The sequence below is a fragment of the Pipistrellus kuhlii genome, unplaced genomic scaffold (genome assembly GCF_014108245.1).
Source record: "Pipistrellus kuhlii isolate mPipKuh1 unplaced genomic scaffold, mPipKuh1.p scaffold_m20_p_1, whole genome shotgun sequence".
Classification (NCBI taxonomy): domain Eukaryota; kingdom Metazoa; phylum Chordata; class Mammalia; order Chiroptera; family Vespertilionidae; genus Pipistrellus; species Pipistrellus kuhlii.
In genome coordinates this window covers 91610388-91628230 of record NW_023425404.1, presented here as the reverse complement: position 1 = coordinate 91628230, position 17843 = coordinate 91610388, and the positions used below count along the sequence as shown (strand labels likewise).

The 17843-nt window shown below is 41.1% G+C and overlaps 1 pseudogene; it reads right to left on the bottom strand.

Annotated features, from left to right (window-relative positions):
• Positions 1 to 407: 407 nt before the first annotated feature.
• LOC118717794 lies at positions 408 to 12153 on the bottom strand (annotated as a pseudogene).
• Positions 12154 to 17843: the final 5690 nt, after the last annotated feature.

Sequence of the window (17843 nt, the reverse complement as noted above, 5' to 3'; positions counted from 1 at the left end):
CTTTTTCCATAAATAGAATCATATCTGAACATCTGTTGTATAAATTGTGTTTCCAAAGCTTACAATAGAGCAGCCAGGTCTCAGCACTGCTGAGCACCCATGTTGGCTACTTTATTATTGCAGACTGTCCTTTAACATTATATGCACAACATTCGTACCACTTAAAACTGGGGTCAGGTGGAAGTCTCACAGAGACCACGTCTGTACCGCGGTTGCCCTGAAACAGTTAAGTCGGCTTTTAAAGCCTCTCAGATATAACAAGGTTTTAAAACATACTTCATGGAATGTTCTTCATGTATTATAGCAGCTCATACCTGTGATAGTACAAGTTTTCAGTTTTTCTTCTTCCTTTACATTCACTATTCACAGTGAAACAGGTGCATGTTTTTTATTTATTTATTTATTTATTTGTGTTTTGTTTTTCAGAATTCTGAGGTTGCTGACTGAGCCACAGCACAGCTGTGTACGACAGGTTGAAATTTGACCTTAAATATCTAGCAGAATCTGGCTGGCCAGAATGGGCCGACCCCTGCCAGCATGTGGGCACTTCTTCAGTTAAGTCTATTCTTTGGCAGCTGACATGCACTCTGACAGAGAAAAATCCAGTGACTTGTTGATAGGGATTTCACGACTAATGTTTGCTTGCAAGCATGTGTGTTTACAATTCTGTTTTTTTAATTTTCTTTTAGCTTTTACTTGGAATATAGTTTCTTTCTTCCTCCACTACTTGAAATCTGGGCTTAAAAGCTAACTTGAGTGTGTAATATAATTGATGAATAAAATCATGTCAGATATAGTTTCTAAAAATCTAACAATTTGAGTACTTGTTTATGTAAATGCATTTTTTAAAAAAGGGTTAAGCAAGATTCTAACCTAGTATTATACAAAATTCAGAATGATAACTGGTGATAATCAATTTTATATATGTAATGAAAGTTAAAATCTTGGCTTTTCTGTTAAAGATAACTAATTTGGGACATTATCCTCTCTTCCATTTCAAATAAGAATTAATGAAATGCTATTAGAATGCGTGAATGCAGTATATTGCATGCAAATCCACCATGCTATGGGTACGTATCTATATATGTATAAAAATATTTTGGCTCCCAAGTTCAGTTCTGACATTCAAAAAATAAAATAATCAAAGGCAGAGTAACAGTGAAAAATAAAGTTAGCCAGAAACCTCAGACAACCTTCGGTTGTGTATCTTTAAGGTTTGGTAACAAGTCTATTAATCATGAAAGCCCTACACATTGTCATTTTGAACTTCGAATCCAATACCCAACTATGTTCTTTAATCAAGAAGTAGAATATACATATATAATTCTATGAAGCTAATACTGATTAAACACAGCACAAAGGGATTAATTCACACTACTGAAAAAAAAAAACATAATAGGACCCTACTTGCATATGTAACCACAGGAATTGTACATTTAAAAAAAAGCTAAATATCTTCACTAAAGCTTTGCATCTCTCTGTAAAAATGACGATTTGGTTCAGTGAAGACACTGAGTGATTTGATGTCCATGACTGTGTGCCAAGGTTGACCCAGGCCCAGGGATACCTGCTCAATAAGGTTATGCACTGGATCCACATCCTGGTTGGCCAGTTCATTTTGGTCAAAATCAATGCTTTCTTCAGTGACTTCAAATACTTTTAGATTAGAGCCACGAAGACGAGCAATGGCAATGAGGCTGTGTGCCCACACTGTGTAACCACAAATTGCCAGAAAAGAGAGCTTTGTGCACTTCCATGCTAATAACACCAATGGATCTTCATTTAGATTATCACTAAGATCTGGAAAATCAGACTTATCAATCACATCATTCATTAATATGAAACGAGGAACTTGTCATACTGTCTAGATATAAGATCAACAATAGCTCCCGAAACACAAGTGATGTAGCTGTCAAAATGAATCCTCTCTAGAGGGTTTCAGAATCTTTAATATATCTTCACTCTTAATATCAAATGCCATTATATAGACCTGGAGGCTGGGGCTCCTACGTGACAAGGCTTTCCAGTTCTCATCATTTGGCATGCTGTCCAGAGACTTGTGCATCACAGAAACATTGTGGGCCAGGAGAGACAATCGCTGCAAAGGCACATGGTTGCTTTCACTCAAGACTCTTGCTATCTCAGCTGTAAAGTTGCAGAAATCCAGGGCAAGTGAGCGCAGATTCACAAATTGCTCTAGTTCTACTGTAGTGATAAGGGTGCTGTTACCAGAAATATTGTTGTCCAGTAAACTTAGGTGCTCCATGGTGTTGGCAATAGAGTTTGAGAGAGAAGACAGTGATGTTGGATTACTATTTTCAGCATAAACCCACAAGACAGCCATTTCAGTTGCCTGCTATTACTCAGTATTTCTTCAAACAGCTGCTGCATCTGCTTGATTTTTTTGCCATTAGGGTCCACCTTGCTGAGGTATGTATTTGACAAATTTCCTTGCTGTTGTAGAACACTTATGTCTCCAAAAAGGCTAAACTTCTGGAGGTTCCTGTTGTTCCGGACGCACAGCACCAGCTCCAAGTAGGTGCGCAGCACCTCCAGACAGTGGGTGGAGAGCTGCAAGGCCTCGACCTCTTCCCCACCAGTCCCGGGGTCCGCGCCACCCCCATCGCCTGGCCCGCCAACCAAGGCACATGCCCTTGACCAGAATAGAACCTGGGACTTCACAGAGCCAAACCAGTTAGGGCTGTTGTTCATAATTTTTATCTTTACCTTTTTCTTTTTCTTTCTCTTCTTAAATAATACCCTTCAGCATTTCATATAATACTGGTTTGGTAATGATGAACTCCTTTAGCTTTTTCTTGTTTGTGAAGTTCTTTATCTGACCTTCAATTCTAAATGATAGCTTTTCTGGGTAGAGTAATCTTGGTTGTAGGTTTTTGCTATTCATCACTTTGAATATTTCTTGCCACTCCCTTCTGGCCTGCATAGTTTCTGTTGAGAAATCAGTTGTATGGGTGTTTTTGTCTTGCTGCTTTTAAGATTCTCTCTTTGTCTTTTGTCATTGGCATTTCTATTATGATATTTCTTGGTGTGGTTCTCTTTGAATTCCTATTGTTTAGGGTTCTGTGCACTTCTTGGACTTGTAAGTCTATTTCTTTCACCAGGTGGGGAAAGTTTTCAGTCATTATTTCTTCAAATAGATTTTCAGTATCTTGCTCTCTCTCTTCTTCTGGCACCTCCATAATTTGGATGTTGGTATATTTGAAGTTGTCCCAGAGGCTCCTTACACTATCTTCAGATTTTTTGATTCTTTTTTCTTTTTGCTCTTGCCGTTGGGCGTTTTTTTTGTTTTGTTTTTTTTGTTGTTGTTGTTTGTTTGTTTGTTTGTTTTGTTTTGTTTTGTTTTGTTTTGTTTTTTTTGCTTCTTTGTATTTCAAATTTTTAATTTGACTTTTGGGATCCTCTAGTCTACTGTTGAATTTCTGTATATTATTTTTTACTTCAGTCAGTGTATGCTTAATTTCTGACTGGTCCTTTCCATTTTTTTTTTCTTTTTGGCATTCTCACTAAGATCCTTAAAGGTCTTACTAAGTTCCTTGGAGGTTTCTAGAAGATTCTTGAGTAACCTTATAGCTGTGGTTTTGAACTCTATATCCAGTAGTTTGCTTTCCTCCATTTCTTTTATTTGTGACTTGTTTCCTTGTCTTTGCATTTTGGCTGCTTCCCTGTGTTGATAGAGTGGCCTTATATGCTATGTGTCCTATAGGGCCCAGTGGCTCAGCCTGCCCAATCACCTGAGATGGACACTCTTGGTGCATCCCTTAAACTTTGGTTGCTATTGGTATCACTGGGAGGAATTGACCTCCAGGCTGTGAGGACCAGCTATGTCTACAATGGAAGAACTGCTGTGCTGGAGACACCCTTATGTTGTAGGACTTGCTTCAGTGGAGCTTTGGTGCTCACTAAGTCTGCCCCTTGAGTGTGTCATTTATGGATGTGAAGAGTTGTAATCTGGTATGGTTTCACATTGACCACTGGGTACACTGGCTCTTGGATCTCCAAGGAGGTGCAAAGTCAGCCAGTGCCTGGGGCCACCCAGCTGGAGCTACAGAGAGATCTGCAGATTCCTCCTCTTTGTTTGGGGTTTGGAGGTGCCCAGGTGAGGCCCAGCTTTGAAGCAATGCAAGCTGCTGTCAAGCCTTGGGCCTTCTTTTGGAGGCTCTGGGTCTCTCTGACCTGCTGCAGTATGGTATGTTTAAGATTGCAAAGGGACAGGCCATTCATATGCAAAAAACGCTGAGCACAGCTTGAGTAGGTTTGTAAATTGGGTGGGGTCTCAGGGAATCACCAGGGTGGAGCAAACAGCAATGGCTGACCATCAGCCCTGTCCTTAAGTGTTCCCAGGTCTCTGTGTCCTGCAGCACTGTGCAAGAAAAATGATTTCTGCAAGCACATCTGAGAGAAAGCCACCCTCATGTCCAGCCTTATACCAGACAGTCCAGTTTCTCCTTGTATGAGCCTGGGTCCCACAGTCTCGTCTGGAACTGGAGTTCAGAGAAATTGGGAGCTTGTATCTCCTTCCTGATTAAAGAAAAAAAAAAAAGAGCCCTAACTGGTTTGGCTCAGTGGATACAGCGTTGGCCTGTAGACTGAAGGGTCCTAGGTTTGATTCTGGTCAAGGGCATATACCTTGGTTGTGGGCACATCCCCAATAGGGGGTGTGCAGGAGACAGCTGATCGATGTTTCTCTCTCTCATCGATGTTTTAACTCTCTATTCTTTTCTCTTTCTCTTGTAAAAAATCAATAAAATATATTTTTTTAAAAAGAAAAAACACACACACACAAAAAACACACCCAGTTGCCAGCCCATTTCATGCGTGCCTCCATACCTCCACACTTCCACACCTCCTACCAGTCTTAATGACCTTTTTTCTTTCCTTCTAGTTGTAGAACATTCACTCAGCCAGCTTTCCCATGTTCTGGATGATAGCTGTTTTATCTTTTAGTTGCAGTTTTAATGTTGTTGTGTCAGCAAGTACGGGTGTTACCTATGCTGCCACCTTGGTTCTTTTCTGGTTTTTGTTTCTTGAAGAGGAGCTTAAGGATTCACATGAGTAAGTCTCAGGTTATGGTTCCTGATGGGACTAACAAGAAACAGGTTTAATTTGAGATAAGAGAACCCAATTGACTACTCCTGTGAACTTTATTGCAGTCAGGACCTGATATGGGCCCCTGTATCTTAGTTGTAGCTGGGATTCAAGACAGTTATCAAGACAAATTTTTAATACACCATGTCCCCTGGTTTAACTTGTTTTGGTAGTCCTTATTGGGGGCAGGTAGAATTTTGTTTGCATTTCCTGCAATGCTTTTTGTACTTGCTCTAGGTTAATGGTGTAAGACAATAGCTGAAAAGTTTCCTTATCTATTAGCAGTTCAGATCTGAGAAAGGGCCTACTATAGGTGAGTTCAAAGGGGCTAACTTTTAACTTTCCTTTAGGTGCAGCTTTCATTCTCATTCTACGTTAACTGTGGATAACACAGACTCTGAGGTTTCTTGGCATAGCTTGGCTAGAGTCCTTTTTAGGGTGTGATTAGCTCTTTCTACCTTACCCAAAGATTGAAGTCTCCATAATGAGTGCAAGTGATAGTTGATCTTTAAAGTTTGAGCCAGTTGTTGTGTAATTTTGGCTATAGAGTGTCAATTCTCTCTGTAAGCTTCCTGGTAGTCCCAACCTAGGTAAGATTTATTTTTAGTAAATACTTGGCTACCTCAGTAGCTTTTTCTGTTCTGATAGGAAGGACCTCAATCCATCCAGTGAAAGTGTCTATAAATACTAGCTTTAGGGGGCATCAGAATGAAATCAATTTAGCAATTGTCCTTAGGGTATGAGCCCTGGCATTAGGGAAGAGGAGGGAGGTGACTCTGGGGATTGTTTTTGGAGCAGAGTACACACCTCAGATCACTTCTTCTATAGTTTTATGTTACAAACAGTTGAGAGACAAGAGTGGCAAGAGCATTCCCTCGCCTTATGGGTGTCATCATAGAGCATTTTGATGTATTTCCATTTTAAGCTTCAAGGTAATAAAAGTTTATTATTCCTTAACATGTAGCCTATGGTTATCAACCTTTTTAATGCAGCGACCCTTTAATACAGTTCCTCATGTTGTGGTGAACCCCAACCATAAAATTATTTTCATTGTTACTTCATAACTGTAATTTTGCTACTGAATGCATTCTCTAAGGCCCGAGGGACCTCCTCTGTGTTATAGGAGGGACCTTCTGGGTGCTAAGGGAGGTTGGTAAACAGAGCTGCCTCTAGGGTCATTGATGAAGACCTGGCTATCATATTAATGGCCCAATCTGCAAATGTATTACCTTTAATTATGTCTATGTTCCCCCATCAGTTATTATTGCTATTTTTTAGGGGAGTGTTACAGCTACCAAGGGTTCTAAATTTTTTAATGATGTTTTATGGGGGAGGTTTTAACTGTTAAAAGTCCTCTTTCTGCCCTAGCTGGTTTGGTTTGGTGGATAGAAACAGTCTGGGGCCTGAAGGATCCCTGGATTGATTCTGTCAAAGGCACATGCCTGGGTTGTGGGCTTGATACCCAGTCAGGGGCATGCAGGAGGCAGCCAGTCAATGATTTTCTCTCATCATTGATGTTTCTATTTCTCTTTCCCTCTTACTTTCTTTCTGAAATAATATATATATCCTCTTTCTGCCCTAGCCGGTTTGCTCAGTGGATAAAGCATCGGCCTGTGGACTGAAGGATCCCAAGTTTGATTCTGGTCAAGGACTAGGTTGCAGGCTCCTCCCGGGTCCAGGCCCTGGTGCAATAGGCAACCAATCAATGTGACTCTCTCACATTGATTTTTCTCTCTGTCTTTTCCTCTCTCTCTAAAAATCAATGGAAAAATATCCTTGGGTTAATATTAAAAATAAATAAATAAATAAACAAATAAATAAATAAATAAGTAAAATTTAAAAGTCCTCTTTCCTTCAAAGTAGCAGCATGGGCATGTAATACTAGAAAGTCATAGTTGGAGTCAATATAGATATTAACCCAGAGGTTTTTCCCTAACTGAAAGGCACTAGTGAGTGCTGTAAGTTCAACTTTTTGGATGAAGCATTAGGGAGCTGGTATTTTACCTCTATTGTTTCATGTTTCAGATGACAATGGCATATCTCACCTTCTTTTTACACCATTTTGTATAAAACTACTGTGATCTATAAACCATTCTGCTTCAAGGTTAGGCAAAAGCTCATCAGTCCTGCTTGAATATACTTGTTCAATATTTTCTGTTCATTGGTGTGACCTGGGTTTCTTTGTTTATTGGTAGGAGAGTGGCAGGATTGAGAGTTTGGCAACCCTTTAGGGTTAATTCAGGAGAGTCAAGGAAGACAGCTGATATTTGCTTAGCCTTCCCTTTATGAGCCACTGGTGTCCCTTTATTTTTAACACAGTTTGATGGGGAGGGTTTGTTGTTGTTGTTAGTGGTTTTTACCTCTCATGGCTTAGAGTAAGTTTATTGGCCTCTCCTACTAGGAGCAGTGGCTGGTATGGTTGGAACACATTGTGGCCAGACAGCTGCTATAGGATCTAGTTGTTTTGAAAAGTAAACTACTGGTCTTAGAGTTAGATCCAACTTTTGTGTGTGGCTACCAAGTGCTATTCCTTCTCTCTCTGCTAGATATAAGTAAACAATTTTATAAATTTGGCAGCTCTAGGTGGGTGCACTGCTTAGTTTGACTTAACTCCTTGAAGGCATGGTGGCATTTAGGGGTACAGTCTATAAGGCCCCTTTGCCATCTCCCTCTAAAGCAGTGGTTTTCAACCTTTCTAATGCAGTGACCTTTTAATACAGTTCCTCATATTGTGGTGACCCCCAACCATAAAACTATTTTTGTTGCTACTTTATAACCATAATTTTGCTTCTATTAATGAATTATAATGTAAATATCTGTGTTTTCTGATGGTCTTAGGCTCTACAGCAGTGGTTCTCAACCTGTCACATCTCCACCCACAGGTTGAGAACCGCTAGCAGGGTCACTTAAGACCATCAGTAAACACAGATATTTACATTATGATTCATTAATAGTTGCAAAATTAGTTATGAAGTAGCAATGAAAATAATTTTATGGTTGGGGGTCACCACAACATGTATTAAAGGGTTGCGGCATTAGGAAGGTTGAGAACCACTGCTTTAAAGTATCATATAAATGTTTATCAATTAGCCCCAAACCTGGTATCCAGAGATGACAGAAGCCAACTAGTCCCCAAAACACTTAAAGCTGTCATTTACTTTGTGGAACTCCAAAGGCCAGTATCACCTTTTTTCTTTGGGGTGACAGGGTCCAGGCTCCTGGGGTGAGTAAGTACCCTAGGTATTGGACACATTGGGAGGTGATTTGGGCCTTTGGGGGAGAAACTTTGTATCTATTGTCTGCAGGGAAATGTAATACCAGGATGGAATTTTTATCTGAGTTCTCTTTTTTAGTACTAGAAATTAATAAATCATAAACATATTGTAGGAATGTCCCATTGGTCAACTGGAGTTTCCTTAATTCCTTGGATAAACCATTTTCAAACAAATGGGGACTGTCCCTAAGGACTGAGGGAACATGGTTGTGTGTATAATAAATCTTCCTAATTTGGGGGTTAGTTTATTCAATGCAAACAGGTATTGGGAATCAGGATGAAGGTATCAACACAAAAATAGCCATTGAATCCTGTAAAGAATTTCTGTGAGTTTATTTGGGCCAAACTGTCGACATATGCCAAGAAGAAGAACCTCACAAATTGAGATAATGCTCCAGAGAATGGCGGGTTATATCTGTATCTATACATTGCAATCAAAGGAGGGACATAGGTGGGTTACATGAAATTCATGGGTGATAGGAGGTGGGATAAAGCAAAGTGGTGAGAAACCCCTGGGACTGGATAAAAAGTAAAATGATGGACACATACTTAGATGGGTACAGGAACAATGAACATGATAATGAAGGAATTTGTGGTATCTGTCCTGGTGCCCAGCACATTTGGTTGTGCCCCTAAGGCTCCAGAAAAAGAAAAGTTACAAGTTACCCAGACATTTCAAGGGTGTGTTATCATTGATGCAAAAAGACAGATAGGCTCAGTTAAGTTACTGACCTAGGATGTAACTGCCCATCATAACTGCATTTAGTTAAAGTTTAATTTCAGACCATCCTTTGTGGTTACTTTAGGTCTCTGAGTTTGCAAGACTGTCATGCAGGCCTCCCCTGAGCTTGTCAGGTCAGCATGTGGTCCCTTTCTTCCACAAAGGGAAATGCAGAAAAAGGCATTCTTTAAACCTAATAGAGTAGAATATTTGGCTTCTCTGAGATTTGAGTTAAGATAGTGGAACTATAGGATATCCTGGAATTATAGCCTCATTTATTGCCCTTACATCTAGTATACACCACTATTCTCCATTTGGCTTTTGTAATTGGAGAATAGGGTTATACATAGGGAATGGCAGGGTCTAAGTCCATACTTTAAATATTTTTCAATGATAATTTTTATCCCTTTTATGGTTTAAGGTTTTAGAGAGTATGCTCTCTTTTAGGGTAAGATACCCCTGGTTGTAGGGATATCTTTATGACGGGGAAGGGGGTCGCGGAGGGGGTTGCCCTGCCTGGTATTTCAGTCTTAGGTTTGACTAAGATGAGGACAGATTATGGAATATTATTAATTCCTGGTCCACAGTGAAAAGTTAAATTATCCATCAAAAACATAAAAAGGTGGGCACATTTTTTTCTATGAGTAATGTTGCTAGGGTTATGATAGTTCCTAGACTGAACAAGATGTCCCTCCCTAGTAAGAGAATGAAGAACCCTGGAACTACAAGAAAAGCATGATTGAAAGCAAGATTTCTTTTGATTTAAAGCAAGGTTGTAGTGAGAGATTGAGCATTGAGGATGCCTATTTACCCCAGAGTTCAAACAGGTTTTAGTCCACAAAAGTAAGTCAGAGTGGAGTAAACAACCCCTGTGTCTAATCCTATCTAATAAAAGAGTAATATGCAAATTGATTGTCATTCCAAGACTAAGGTGACCAGACGTCCCGCTTTTGGCAGGACAGTCCGATTTTTAACAATTTGTCCCGTGGCGTTTTAAAAAAGTCCCGATATCAAGACTTTTAAAATGCCATGGAACACAGGACAAATTGTTAAAAATTGGAACTGTCCCGCCAAAAGCGGGATGTCTGGTCACCTTATCCAAGACACAATATGGCCACCCCCATGTGATCAAAGATGGCTGCCCCTATGTGGACACAAGATGGCCGCCACAAGATGGCAGGGGCAGATGTGGGCAGTTGGGGGAGACTAAGCCAGCAAGGGAGGGCAGTTGGGGGGAACAGGACTGCAGGGGAGGGCAGTAGGGTGGCAGGCCTGCCAGGGAGAGCAGTTGGAGACCAGGACTGCAGTGGAGGATAGTTGGGGGGGACCCAAGCCTGCAGGGGAGGGCAGTTTGGGGGACCAGGTCTGGAGGGGAGGACATTTGGGGGGGGGAGATGCATGCCTGGCCTGCAGGGGAGGACACTGTATTATTTTCAGGGAAACAGGGTAACAGTCTTTCCACAGTTCTGCTACCATCTCCCATTCCGCTTCAGAGAGAAAATAAACTTTTCTTTTTTGAAAACTCTCAATTTTGAGCAGTTTCCAAACACGAATCTTTCCCACCCTTTCTTTCTTACAGGTAGAGAGGTCTCCCTTCAAATTCAAGGTTAATCTTTTCACTGTAACATGTATTTCATTCATTTTCCTCCTTCACTATGACTTTCCTTCATGAATATTCAAATTTTTCTTCTCCCTACTCTTTTATCTCAGCATATAAACTTGATAACCCAAACCTTTTTTAAAACACCCAATTTTAATCCCACACACTAATGGTTATTGTATAATTTTTCTTGCCTTCAACCAAGCTTCTAGGAAATAGTCTATACCCTTCATTTCCATGTCCTCACCTCCCATTTATTCCTTGAGTTTAGAGCCATCTGACCTCTCCCCAAATCTATGCTGAACACACTTTCACCAAAGTTTCAAATTACTTCCAAACTACTAAATTTACTGGAAATATTCTGACTTATTTGCCTAATTGATGTCACTTGGCACTGTTGGTCACCCTATCCCTGCATCTCTTTTCTCTGTTAGCACCTAATATGGCTTCTTCACAGCATCCTTAATAGACTCCTTTTCTATCATTCACTATTTAAATAAATTTAAAAAACAATTCAATTCATACACACTTCTACCCTCATTGCTCTTCTCAGTGACTTCATTAGTATCTACCAGAAGCAGACCTTGGCAATTTGAGGATGTCCAGAATCTGAATTTTCTTTCTATGTTACAGGTCTTGAAGGCAAGCATAATCCACATTCCACAACTGACATTAAAAAAGTGTGTCATTGCTTTCCCAGCTTTTTGCAACTAAAACAGAGGCATGTAACCTAGGCCTGGCCAAGTAGCCCCCAGAAATGTAGATTCTTCAGTAAGTGATCAAGAGAACTAGAACAACAGCTAATTCATCCCAGTGGCAGTGGCCATAGTAGGGTCAGCTTTATTCCATGTTGAGGAAGAGAAAGGCTATAGTGGTATGGGTACTGGTCATGGTGATATTGTGTCCAATGATGATGATAGTGGGAGTATTGTCACTAGGTTGGTTCTGGCATCTAATTTTGACTTTTGCTCTGATGGATTGGCATCCCATTGCTCCTGCTTACTTTTTAAGTTTGTGTCTCCTGCCTGGAAATCCCATGACCCACCCAGTGCCTTTTCAACAAACAGCTTTTCTGCTTAAATCAGCCTATGTAACCATTGATGGTGAGTTTCTAGGACTCATAAATCTATAAATCCATCCTTTCCCACAACCTGGGTATGTGCCCTGACTGGGAATCAAACTCCTGACCCTTTGGTGCATGGGATGATGCTCCAACAAATTGAACTATTAATACATCAGTCAAGGTGGATAAGTTGCCTTTTAAGAAACACTCTTCACAGGCAAACTCATCTCCTCAATCTGCATTTTCTTCATGTACCTAGCTTAGTAAATAACACCAATGACATGTTTAGTCTAAACCTTGAGAGGGAAGCATCTTAGATTTCTCCCATCCTCACTTAAACTGAATCTATTTTACCTCATGAAGATCTCCAATTTTACCTCTTCATACATCTCAAATCAATCTCTCCTTTATATTCCTATTCCTCCTCACTAGAACAATTGTTCTAGCTTCCTAACTAGACCCCTAATCCCAGTATCTACTCCTCCAACCTATTCTCTACTTAGCTGCCCAAGGAAATCTTTCCAAAAACCAAAATTAATCATTTTATTTCTCTACATAAATCCTTCCATGGCTTCCTACTTGCCCCAAGATAAAACTTACACCCTTTCTTTGGATCTGCCTCCTACTTGACTTTCACCACCTTTACACTTGCATCCTGTACTCCACCCAGGTAAAATTACACGTTTTTACCAGATCACGAAGTACATGTTTTTGCACTCCAAAAGTACTTGGGCCCATCTGGAATTGCTCAATGGTTGAGCATTGACCAATGAACCAGGAGGTCATGGTTCAATTCCCTATCAAGGCACATACCTGGGTTGTGGGCTAGATTCTCAGTGTGGGACACATTGATGTTTCTATATCTCTCCCCTTCTCCCTCCTCTATGAAATCAATAAAAATATATTTTTGAAAAAGTACTTGGTGGGACTGACAATCATAATGTAACCTCTATCTCCTCTCCTCTATTCTACTACACAGAGATTACCCAACAGGCCAGGGACTCTATCACCCTGACCAAAATAATTAGTTTATATATGGGTTAGTGACCTAAGTAAAGCCAATCATAATCTTCCCCTCAAAGCTCTCCTGCTTTTGGAGACATGATGATAGAAGCATATAAGATTGAAGCAGCTGGCATTTAGTTATCTCTGCCACATGAAGAATATGTGTCCATGGCAGGAAAGAGAATGATACCAAGGCACAAAATAAAGCAGAGCCCTGAGAGATGGAGTGGGAGAGACATGGTGACATTTGTCTGAGTCCTGAATTCAGCTCTACTTGAAGTCAGTAATACCATCACACAGTACCCTTCTTGCTCAAGCTGTTTTGTGTTGGTTCCTATCACTTATAATTAAACCAGCCCTCATACAGAAATGGTAGTGTAAAAACAACAGAATCCAGAATGTGGAATTGTCAGAACTGAAGTGAAATTTCAGTGGGTATCTGATGGTCCTTGGTTGAGAAGTTGGAAATCCTTGTTATCTGGTATCAAGTTGGCTGGTTAAATGATCTACTTTATCTTGAGATTTGGGTCATGCATCCATCATAGATGGAGATTTCAGGGACACACTAGGAAGATGTTTGGATATTGGAGTATGCTGGCCTCTTAAGATTTTCAGTAAGGTTCTGCAGTTCAGCTTTCTTTTATGCTGGTAGAATCATAACTGTACACAGCTGTTTAGAGTTGCCTTTTCTGCCCATGGCTAGCAAGCTAAGACTGCCAAGGATCTAGTAATCATGTGTCTTATAGATAAAACCAGATCCTCCTACTCCAGCTAAAGTGAGTGAGAACAAAGGTATAGAGATAGGAAATCCAACAGGAGATACTGCAGCTTAGGGCTTGGGAAGTTCCAGGGATAAGACTGATTCTCCAAGCCTGAATGATTATTTTTTTTCTCCCAAGTTAAACAGTATTTATTTCACTTAGCATTCAGACAGTGCTAAGGATTCTCGTGCCCGGGGACCTTGGCTGTGAATCCTGTGGGAGAGAGTAGGATGTATTGGTCACAAACCTCATACTCCTTCTTGGACTCTCTAGGCTACCTCCTTCTTACTCTGCCTTAGTTGGCACCCTACTGATGGATTGCCAAGTAGCCCCTCCACTTCCATATCTATAGTAAAAATGCCACATTACAGACCATGGGATCTGAATTCCCAAGCAGATGCCCAGAGGACAACGATGCAACTCATAGTGAGTTACTACCCTGTGGAGTGCACCTTGGACAATGGAAAACAGGAGACATGAAGGGAACAGATAGATCAATTCCTCCTCAATTCTCCTCTTCATGACCTGCTCCAAGATGTGGTTTCTCCTTGCAAACACCTTGTGCTTAGCAAACAAACCTGTCAGATCTCTCTCCCTCTGGCTCATATGAAATTGTGGTCAAAACAGTAAATCATTGTCTTGCATTCCTCCACATGTTACATTGCCTCACAATTCTCTCCTTTCACAATCCTGGGCTTCCATCTTCCAAAAAAGTATGTGTACTTTAATCCTCATCCTAGAATGTGTTTTCTAGAGTGCTTGGGTTAAGACAGGGAGCCACAATCAAAGACCCATCTCAACATTGGTCCCAGTAGTAACAAGAAAATCCTGAGGACACAACTGATTTTTCCTGCTCAAAAACAGGGAATCTAGCCCAGACTGCTGGCTTTTTGTAAGGGGCCCAGTGCCAAGGTTACCAGATCAAGCCATTTCTGGCCTACTCTAGGAGAAAGGTTAAAAGCTAAAGACTCTGCCTATAGTCCTCAAGTTATATAAGTTTTTGAGGCTCCCCAAATTTAGTGTCCACTGCCATATTCCATTCAGGAATATTTTGATGAATTAGCCTCAGTGTAATAATGGGCCATGGCCAGAGGTTGAAAAGTAGAGCAACCTGCAGGTTGGCCAGAATGAATGGTGGTGTGGTTGTCTCACTCATGTGCTAAGCATCTCCTTGAAGCTTAGGAGCTCAAGGATTGTGACTATCTGCTCAGAGCCACTGGAGCATGAGCCACCCAAATATAGAATAGGGAATCTGTCTCAGGGTGTTGAGCAGATTAAAGTTGACTTATTGGCAGACAGGCCCTATGGAAGCCTTGACATTAAGAGAGAAGGAAATAGGCAAAGTGTGGCCTTTTGCTAAGAGACAAAAGACCCAAGGGCCAGATCCAGACTCAAGGACAAGGACTCAGCAAGATCTTGCTGATGGTTATTATCTCACAAGAGCCCTAGAATAAAATCAAACAGTTTTGAAAGGAATTGTATCACTAGAAAATCCTCATACCTGGCAAATGAGGTTCTGGGAATGTGTAATCTCTAAAACATTTTTGGGCTCAAAATCATGTCTAAAGTGAAGAAGAAGCTACAATTACAGAAGGGGCATCCTCTCAGGGATGTCCATAAAGGAAAATAGGTAAGGGACATCTTTCCCAGTGGGAAGGACAAAGAATAATCAGTGTTTTTTTATTTTTATAATAAATCTTAATTGTTCATATAATTACAAATGTTCCTCATTTCTGCCCCCCCCCTTCATTGCTCCCCTCCACCAGGTTCCCACCCCACTCTCTGCCCTTTCCCCACCCCCCATTGTCTTCATCCATAGGTGAAGTTTATGTTCAGTCTCTTCCCACACCCCCCTCTCCCCTTTTCCCCGAGAATTGTCAGCTCACTCCCCTTCCATACCTCTGATTCTATTATATTCACCAGTTAATATTGTTTATCAGATTTGTAAAATTCCCTTGGTTTTTAGATTCACTTGTTGATACTTATATATTTGTTGTTCATAATTTTTATCTTTATTTACTTTCTCTTCCGAAAGAACCCCCTTCAGCAATTCATATAATGAACTCCTTTAGCTTTTTATTTATTTTTTTATTAGTGAAGCTCTTTATCTGGCCTTTGATTCTGAGTGATAGCTTTGCTGGGTAGATTATTTTTGGCTGTAGCTTCTTGCTATTCATCACCTTGTATATTTCTTGCCATTCCTGTCTGGCCTGCATGGTTTCTGTTGAGAAATCAGCTGACAATCGTATGGGTGCTCCTTTATATTATAGGTAACTACCTGCTTTGCTCTTGCTGCTTTTAATATTCTCTCTTTATCTTTTGCTCTTGAAAATTTAATTATGATGTGTCTTGGTGTGATCTTCTTTGGATTCCTTTTGTTTGGAGTTCTGTGTGCTTCCTGTAAGTCTAATTCTTTCACCAGGTGGGGGAAGTTTTCTGTCACTATTTCTTTCAGTATGTTTTCCATATCTTGCTCTCTCTCATCTTCTGGGACCCCCATAATTCTGATGTTGGTTCACTTGAAGTTGTCCCAGAGGTTTCTTACATTATCTTCAACTTTCTGAATTCTCTTGCCTTCTTGCTTCTGCGGAGGAGTGTCTTCTGGCTCTTTATGTTCCAAATCTTTGACTTGATTTTTAGGATCTTCCATTCTGTTTTTAGGACTCTGTATAATATTTTGTATTTTGGACAATGCATTCTTTATTTCTTGTTGATCCCTTATTAGTTCTTGTTGATCCCTTATTAGTTCTTGTTGATCCCTTTTCATCTCCTCATAGGTCTTATCTACCTTTTCTAGGAAATTCTTGAAAAACCTTATAAGTGTGGTTTTGAACTCTATATTCAGTCTCTTCTTTTCCTCCATTTCTTTTGTTTGTGTTCTATTTCCTTGTCTCGGCATTTTCACAGCTTCCCTGAGTTGGTAGGGTGGCTTTGTGTGCTAAGGTGTCCTATATGGTTTAGTGAGTCAGCCTCTCAGTTACCTGAGGTGGACAGTCTTGGTATAGCCCTTTGTGGGCTGTGTGTGCAGTCTTGTTGTTAAGCCTTGCTTGTTGTTGGTATCACTGGGAAGCGTTGATCTCCAAGCCAATTGGCTATGAGGACCAGAAGTGTCTCAGCCATGAGGGTTTCTGTATTCTGCTTGAATGGGGCAGAGTCTCGGGGTGGCACAGACAAACTTTGTTGAATCCCGCACAATTGGTTGCAGACAAGCTTTAGAGTCCTGTCTGCCCCTCCCTAGGAGAGTCCTATTGGCAGCGAATGAGGAAGCTAGCCACTGGAAGGGCCTCTGTGCTCCGCTTGAATGGGGTGGAGTCTTGGGTGGTGCAGACAAGCTTTATTCAGCCCCTCTCTACAAGGGTCTGGTTTCCTAGTCCCACAGTAATGGCCGCAGGCTTCACACACCTCTGAGAGATCTCTGCCCACTGCCTGACAGTCTGGCCTCTCTCTGTCTGGGGCCATATATCAGTGCAATAGGGTGGTTCTGTTTTTCTCCTGAACAAGAGTCAGCCGCACATTAGCTGTCCACCCTCTCTGTGCACAGGGAGTAAGCTGGTAGTGAACTTGGCCAGCCCTCTCCATGCTCGCAAGCAAGCCGGCAGCGAACTCTGCGGCTGCCTTTTTGCATGCATAGTTCTCTGCACCTTCACAGTTCCTGAGGTTCAGCGTGCCTTCTTTCTCCTTCCCAGATGGTAGAGCCTCCTCTCAGACAGCCGTCTGGTGCTTTAGGGTGATGTTTCTCCTGTTTTTTAGTTCTAAATTAAAATTTGTTGTGGTAGGCTGCATTTGGGTGTCTACCCTATGCCGCCATCTTGGTTTCTCTATCTGTGGTTTACAAGAATAATCAGGTTTTTTTTGTTTGTTTTAAAATATATTTTATTGACTTTTTACAGAGAGGAAGGGAGAGAGATAGAGAGCTAGAAACGTTGATGAGAGAGAAACATCGACCAGCTGCCTCTTGCACACCCGCTACCGGGGATGTGCCCGCAACCAACGTACATGCCCTTGACTGGAATCAAACCTGGGACCTTTCAGTCCGCAGACCGACGCTCTACCGCTGAGCCAAACTGGCTTCGGCAAGAATAATCAGTTTTGACAACAACCATGTGAGAGGATCCAAGATGGCTGCTCGGGTAGACATCTAACTGCAGCAGCACACAACAATTTCAATGGAATACAACTAAAATGTAGAGTGGACATTGCCCAGAGCTACAGGTAGTCGACTGACTGAAAATTCTACAACAAGAAGGAAAGAGAAAACCAGAAGGAAAATCAGAGGAGCTGAAAAAAGCCTAAAGTACGGAGACATGCTGCGC